The sequence below is a fragment of the Juglans microcarpa x Juglans regia genome, chromosome 5D (genome assembly GCF_004785595.1).
Source record: "Juglans microcarpa x Juglans regia isolate MS1-56 chromosome 5D, Jm3101_v1.0, whole genome shotgun sequence".
Classification (NCBI taxonomy): Eukaryota; Viridiplantae; Streptophyta; class Magnoliopsida; order Fagales; family Juglandaceae; genus Juglans; species Juglans microcarpa x Juglans regia.
The window spans coordinates 25,002,285-25,010,193 of NC_054602.1; positions in this window are offsets into that span (position 1 = coordinate 25,002,285).

A 7,909-nucleotide genomic window follows, 5' to 3' on the forward strand; every position below is an offset into this window, starting at 1 on the left:
AGTTATTGTACTTGTCCTAAAGATTTGTAACATCATAAGTACTGGAACAAAACTCCATAATTACAGTCTGTAAATAAAACTGTTCTAATTGATTGCTGAGCTGCCCACGCATCTCTACTTTCGATAGTTGTCTTAGCATAGAGCTTGAACAACCAATCCATCCCCAAAATCAGATCAAACTCCATGTAATCAAAGACCATCAAATCGGCTTTCAAAGTCCTACCTTCTAACTCAATAGGAAACTCCTTAACTACACGGGTACATGCTACTATTCCCATTAGGAATCGTTACTACAGCCTTACGAGGTAACAGCTCGGTTTGCAAACTAAAAATCCTTGCAAACACTGTGGACACAAAAGAGTGTGACATGCTCGAATCGAATAGTGCACAAGCTGTGAACCTTAACAGGTTGACATTCCCTAATGTCGATGTAGGTAGTACTTATTAATAGAAATTCTACCATTCTAAGCTAAAGTAAAGGCATAAAGGTATTGGAAGATACCAGTGATGATGCTAGCTTCCTCTATCTCTGTCACGCTAGCATCAACATCTCCTAGTGTTACAGTGTAAACTCGTGCTGGGACGTGGGGCCTTGGTTTCCTTGTTGTGTAATCGGCTTCACTACTCTGGGCAACGTTGGAACACTTTTTGATCATGTGCTCGGGTTGTCCGCATCTTAAGCAGACTCTATATCCGTAACAGAATTCTCTAGTGTGAAGCTTGTCGTACTTAATTTACTGCGGGTTGGAAGACGACATCTGACTTCCGATTACTAGTCCCTTGCCCTTCATTGGACTAGTAAAAGGCCTCTTCTTATCTACACTACTGCTTGCAGCAATCAACATGACCCTCTTTTGTTCAAAATTGATCTGAGCAACTAGACTTATCTACTCTGTCTCTGCTATGGCAGTGACGTTTACCAACTCTTGGTAAACCTCAATCCTAAGACAAGCCACTTGGCTGTGAATCCTTGGCTGATGTCCTCCCTGAAACTTCTATGCTTGGCTGATGCCCTCTGTCCATTGGAGGATTTTGCTCTTCCTTGTTGTTATCTCTACTAGGGTTTCAGGATACTTTATCACGTGTGTGACGCCCCCAGACCCCACTTAGGATTGGATGGAGACTGAAGTGTCGGGACATGCAACTCAAGATTACACACTCCTCATCCATGACAGTTAGCATGCAATGCACCTAGTATATTTCTAGTAGTATGCAATAATCGCAGCGAAGAACGTTCATTTCTAAGTAAAGTTTTGAGCAATTAAAATATGATATCAAATAAAAGTAAATATTAATCCCAAAATAATTGCTCAAAAGATCTCCAAATAAAAAATGAGGGTTTAAATCACAACCCTTGATACCAAGTTCAAAATCCAAAAAGGCACAGATCTATTGTAGGCGACATATAGGTTATTCAAATTTCCAACCACAACGTTCCTTTTGATTCAAAATTTCTTAGGCTTCCTTGATGTGCTCAAGTAGCCTTTTCAAGTCGATTACTGTATCTTCGAGGCTAACTTCCCTAACGTGTTGAGAGCTAGAGGCCACATTGGCTCCCTCCCTTCCTAGTACCTTCCTTGCTAAATTTCTCATTAGTCCTTAGGGAAGCCATGCACTTGTGCTTCCCCATCACTATAGTATATTCCTATCACAACTTTTACCATTCTGGGTGGAATGGTAGTGAAAGCTACAACAATAAGAAGATAACATAAGCATGTATAGGCAAACCATGAGTATGAATACATGAGCATGGACATGAACTTGACTGAAAACTCATTCTTTCTTGTACACGTTCTTTTCAAAAACTTTGACCTTGTAATCATGTAATAGAGTAACAAAATGACTATGTAAAAAAATATCACAATTTCGATTCATATCAATTATTTGTAATCATTAAGTCATATAACAATGTGAGTGGACACCTTACTGCTACCCCTAAGAACCGTGGGCTCTCTGCTAGTTACCGCATCACATTGTTGGCCCTCTTGACCGGGTGTGAGTACGTTAGAGTCCATATGATATGACAGTTTGCAATTAGCCTTCACCGCATTTTCAATGTATTGCACCCGTTAGCGTTAAGTGCGGCTACTTTGCTCCAAAATTCTTTAAAAAGGACCTATTTGAAGTTCGTTGACTATACTTCGTCAACCCAAGGGTCACCACTCTAATTTTAGTTACTCTAGAGTAGACATGACAGTTTCACTAGGATATTCTCCCATCCTAGTATTGGGGTCGTGACAATACCATTTTTAATGCACAACCTGAAAACATGAGACATGTGCTATGCAACTTTCATGCAACAATGTCATGTACTTGTGCCATATGCAAAGAGTGCATCACGTGTACTACTTGAAAGAATTAGAACATGCTGAAACATATACTCGTATAGAACATGCGAGAGTTCAACAAATCATACACCAATTCTCCAACTCCGAACATGGCATTTAAACCAACCATTTAGTAAACAACATTCAAGCATAGCATGCACATAAAATATACGAATCATGGCATGTGACGAGTGGCAATTCAATAATCCAATTTGAACAAAGAACATATAAAGTTTACATATAACATAAATACATTATCCAAGAGTAAATTAGAGGCTAACTTACAAATTTCCTAACATAAAGAAAATATCAACAATCAAGCGAACTGGAAGTGTATGTTCTAATAGTTAGAGTTTTGGAAGAGAAGGATCTAACCTAGACATACCAACTCGGTTTATACCCGTCTCGCTTTTAGAAAACATTCATTCTTCTTGCCCTTGTTTTCAAGGTTTTGGGTTTATCTATACCAGAAAACCCTAGGTAGGCCGAATGGCATTTGACTTGCCATCAAGCTATAACCTTTTGGTGATTCTAAGAACCGAAATCATTGAGTTGCAATACCCTTCCAATCGCAACTCCATGCTTGATATCTTAAAATGAAGGCTTTGAACAAAACTCTAGTGATTGTCGGCTAACACATGGCCTTTATAAAAGTACCTTCTTTGTCTTTTTGTCCTTGGTTCCTTTTGGAATAAAATGCCTCCATGCATGAACCAACCATACTTTAAGTTTTGGTGACCAAAACTTCCCAACCCTATGAACATTCCCTTTCTTTGGAAAGTGTTTGGAGAGAGAGAGAGAGAGAGAGAGAGAGAGAGAGAATCATAAGTGTTTTCTTCATAGGATCCGAAAATCTCAAAATAAATATTTACTTCTTATGGGAAGAAAAGAGAATCATAAGTGTTCGTACCTTGCTCTTCCTCTAGAATCTTAAAAATCTTGAAGCAACTAAGCAATGAAGATCAATTGGAGAGAAGGAGGAACTAGGGTTCTTCCTCTTTTTCTTTGAGGTTGGCGTGTGTGTAGAGAGAAGAGAGTGAAAGGCTTGGCTGAAAACACATGAATGGCCTTTCGGTTTTCCTCTTGGTATGGTGGCCGAGTGCCTCAAATGCCATCTAGGATTTTTGGAACCCTAACCCTAAATTTGAAAATCCCCATGTGTCTCTTGCACTCCCCTCTTCTTTCCTCTATTTCCAAAAATCCTAGCCTTTGCATGGGTGCCATGTGGCATGTCCCTCCTATTATTGAAATCTGCCTCTTCTTCTTCCTCATGATTGAGGTTCTAGGAACTCACAACTTAACCATAGGTCATGACTGAATTACTGTAACACCCTGCCTAAAAAGCTCCTTAGGCCTTGACATTAGTAGCCTTAATCCTAGTTAATTAGGAGTTGGGCTATTTGAGAATAAAAGCAATTTTGGATACTCAAGTTGGCAAAACGACTGTATACTTTGGGTTTAGTATAATTATTAGAAGATTCTAGTGTAATATTGATTTTGAAGAAAATGAATTTTTTTGGAGCTTGATTGGTTTAGTAATATTATTTTGGAGAATTTTGTGTGCTTTATTAATTTTAAGGATAAGAAGCTAAGAGGCCCATAAGAGAATGACACATGACATATTGGAGGGCTGTCACATTAGGATAATGATAGACTTACTATCCTCCTACAACTCATTTACTATTCCTTTTATTTTTTAATTATTTTTTCTTTTTTTTTTAATTAATGGTTAAGGAAGTGACTATTAATAAATTTGTATATTTTTTGAATTTTTTTCTTAATGATTAAGGATGTTAAAAAAATACATAAAATAAAATAATAAAAAAATAAAAATTTTAAATACACTATAAACTAGTAAAAGGGTGGTAGGATTGTAGTAACCCTATTATTATCTTGTCATATTAATGGGCTAAGTAATTTGGGTTAAATATTTGATGGATTTGGAGAAGGCCCAAAGAGTGGTTTACTAAGGGCCAAAAGCCTTTTGGGTATAAAGGCTTAGGAGAGGTAATAAGACTTTAGGTCCTATTTGATGGATATAAGATTTTATGGCCTTAATGCACTAAGGATGTGATGGGTTAATGATAAGATGTTAAAAAGCCTTAGGCCAACTTGGGAGATAGAAAGTTTTAAGCCTTTCTTGGAGGACACTAGAAAATAGGCTCAATGTAAAGGACATAATGCCATTAGGCCTAACTTAGTAAGAATGAAGGCTTGGTTGGAATCTAATTGAAACTCCAAAAACTTGGTTGAAACCGAAACCCTAAACGGTTTCCCCAAACCTAGAAAGTTGGCCACCAAACCCTATTTGATTCAATTTATAGTATTGTGTTTAATCACTTGATTAAGTCACTTCCATATGCTATTAATTTCTCAAATTCATGTTATGACATCATTATCAAACCCTTTAAACCTTGAAAATTTGATTGATGCAAGAAAAATTAGATTTGGGTTTGATAGCATCTCAAACCCTAACCAAACCCTCTTTAAACCCCAAATGAAGTCCACTTGTTTAAGGCCGACGAATTTTGGCCACCATGGCAAAGCTTCTTGAGGAAGTTTCTACCCATCCATGGCAGGCCATCCACTGCTCCTAACAGCCCCAAAGTCATGCATGGTGTGAAGGCCAAAGGCCACCTCACCACCACCATTCTCTTAGAAGTTTCCTTGGCTGAAAACCACTCACTATTTGCACATTTTTGTGACCGAATCACCATACCTCAAGATGTCATACAAGGCTATACCTCCCTTTTCAAAAGTACTTGAGGCGTGCAGGTCACCACTTCCCTCACTTCACCACTTTTCACCCCCATCCAGAGTCTTTTTGTGTGCCATTTTTGGAACCTTTGTAAGTATCATCTCACAATTATTCCTTCATGAAAGTTGTTCATCTTTGATCTAGTTTTCGTGGGTATCTCGTTTGTTTGATTTCATAGTTGTTGGATCAGTGAAAAGTTGTTTTAACCTTGTAAATGTTATTCTGGGCGATAATCTGGATAGTGTGTTGTATTTTAGAGTTTTTGACCAAGCTAATGGACAAATTTTAGTCCGAGAATTTTATGGAGTGTTGTTAATAACATGTATATATGAATGTTTGTTGGAGATTAGTTATGTGATTAAAGCTTTTGATGAAAGATTTTTTCAGATCTAGACACTTAGAATCTAGAAGAGGAAAAATAGTTTTTGTTTTAAGAGAATTTGAGTCTTTTGTGATTTAATCTTACTCCAATGGCTTTGAAATTTTTATTTGATGATCCTAAGCCTTTTTTCCTACATGTTAGGTTGTTATTTTGAAGATTTTTGGCGTTGGTTTGAAAGATGTCATTTTTTATGGATCAAAAGTTTGATGTTTTTAGTTAGATCCATGTTTTGAATTATTTTTAGCCATGCGATTTTAAATTTAATGTTTGGATCTACTTTAGGACACACTTGTAGACAATACTATGTTTTGGTTTGAAGATCTCACCATAGAACGCCTTGGATCAAGCGTTTGATCAAAGCTTGTTGGGAAAGAAATTCTATTTTTGGCTAAGGGTAGAAGTCGAGTGCTTCATGTTCTATTTTGTGATTTTTGATGACTTTTATGTATTGATTAAAAGCATGTCAGTTCTTAGAAATGTGTTATGAACATGTTAGAAGAGAATTTTGTATTTTTGGAGTTCTTAGAAATGTTTTGAAATAGGTCATACCTTGAGATTCAAGAGTTGTATTTTAGTCAAAAAGTTTGGATCTTTTTACTAAAGAGTTTTGTAATTATGTGAAGTAAAATTTTGTTTGATGTTTTAAGCATGTTTTTAGACTTAGGATATGCGGATCTTTGTTGCAATATTTGGGTTTGATCATGAGTTTTGGAGTTGAATAAAATTGCAACAAAAATAAAAGAGAAATAGCCTTTGATAGTTTTGGCCCTATGGTGTTTCTCATAGTTGTGTTTGGTTTTAATTTTTCTATGTTGATATTTGATTTTAGGCTAAACTTTACATGAGGAATGTAAATTTTGGTATTTTTGGAGTTAGGATGTGAAATCCTTCAGTTAGGGGTAAAACGATCATTTTCCCACATGTAGAGGGTAAAATCTTAATTTTACTCTAAGTTAGCCTTTTTTTTTTCATGTTTCTAATTGTTAGTGATAAAGTTTCTAACTTTTAGAATCCTCTACTTATCGTTTCTCACGTTTCGTTCTTAATCCTCGTAATGCAACGATCCTTGTAAGTTAGCTTCTAACATACTGTCAGATTACTGTGTATGTGTGTTGGTAGGAGAACTATTGGTTATGTACTTATGTTGTCATATATGCCATGCCATGTTACTATACGTTTATCTGTTACACATTATATTCTATCACAAAATATTCATTTGTTATACATTTATTTTGTCATGAAATAGTTATCTGTTATACATTATGCCATGTCATAGAATGCTATCTGTTGCACGTTATACCATGTTATGTAATGTTGTTTGTGACATGTTATGCCATGTCGCGTAATGTTATATGTTACATTTTATGCCATGTTATGTATTGTTTATCTGTTATATGTTACGTCAAGTCATGCATCTCACGTATATGTCACGTTACGTATATCATGTCATCTGTCATTTCGCTTCCCATCATGTAATGTCTCGAGTACAAAGTGTGTCTCTAAAATAATATTTTCTCAGTCAGTCATGCCTGTGATACTCGTGATGTAATAACTATGATTGTCCGAGCATCTCCATTTATAATTCAAGCGAGGTACTTCCGGCGTAATCATTTTGATTGTTAGAATACCTCTACTCAAATGCTTCTGGCGTAATCATTCTGATTGTCGGAATATTACTAGGTACTCCTGGCGTAATCATTCTGATTGTTAGGGTATCTCATTTAAAATACTCATAGTGTAATCATTCTGATTGTTCACTAATCTTGAGAAAACAACTGACGAAATCATTTTGATTGTCAGAGTTCATGTACATGTTCATGTTTAAGTTCATGCTCAAGTTCAGGTTAATTGAACAAGATTCCAAATTCATGTATTTCATGTTCAAGTTCATGTTATTCAAGCTCAAGATCATGTTACGTTAAGTTCAAGTTCATGTTATTCAAGCTCAAGTACACGTTTAGTTCATGTTTCATGTTCACGTTCAGTCATGTTTCAAGTTCATGATCAATTCATGTTTCAATTCACATTAAGTTCATATTTAGTTTTAGTTCAAGTTCAGTTTGTTTTCACGTTCATGTTTAAGTTCATGTCCAAGTCAATTCATGTTCAAGTTCATGTCATGTCAAGTCTAGTCTCAGTTAAGTTCATGTCATGTCAAGTTTAGTTTCAGTTCAGTCTATGCTCAAGTTCAAGTCATTCAGCTCATGCCATGTTAAGTGTCAAGTCACGTCAAGATTATTTATGATCATGTATGCATTCATGCTTTTACTATCATGCATGCATCTTTGGCCTGTATGTTAAGTTATTTGTTGACTTGTTAAGATTTGTAATCAAATCTCACTATCGTAGTCCTAACTACCATTCCCCATAGAATAGTAGACCTTGTGTTAGGATCAGGAGGCGCACTAGAGGTGGACCGACTGTAGACGGTTGGTTAGGCAA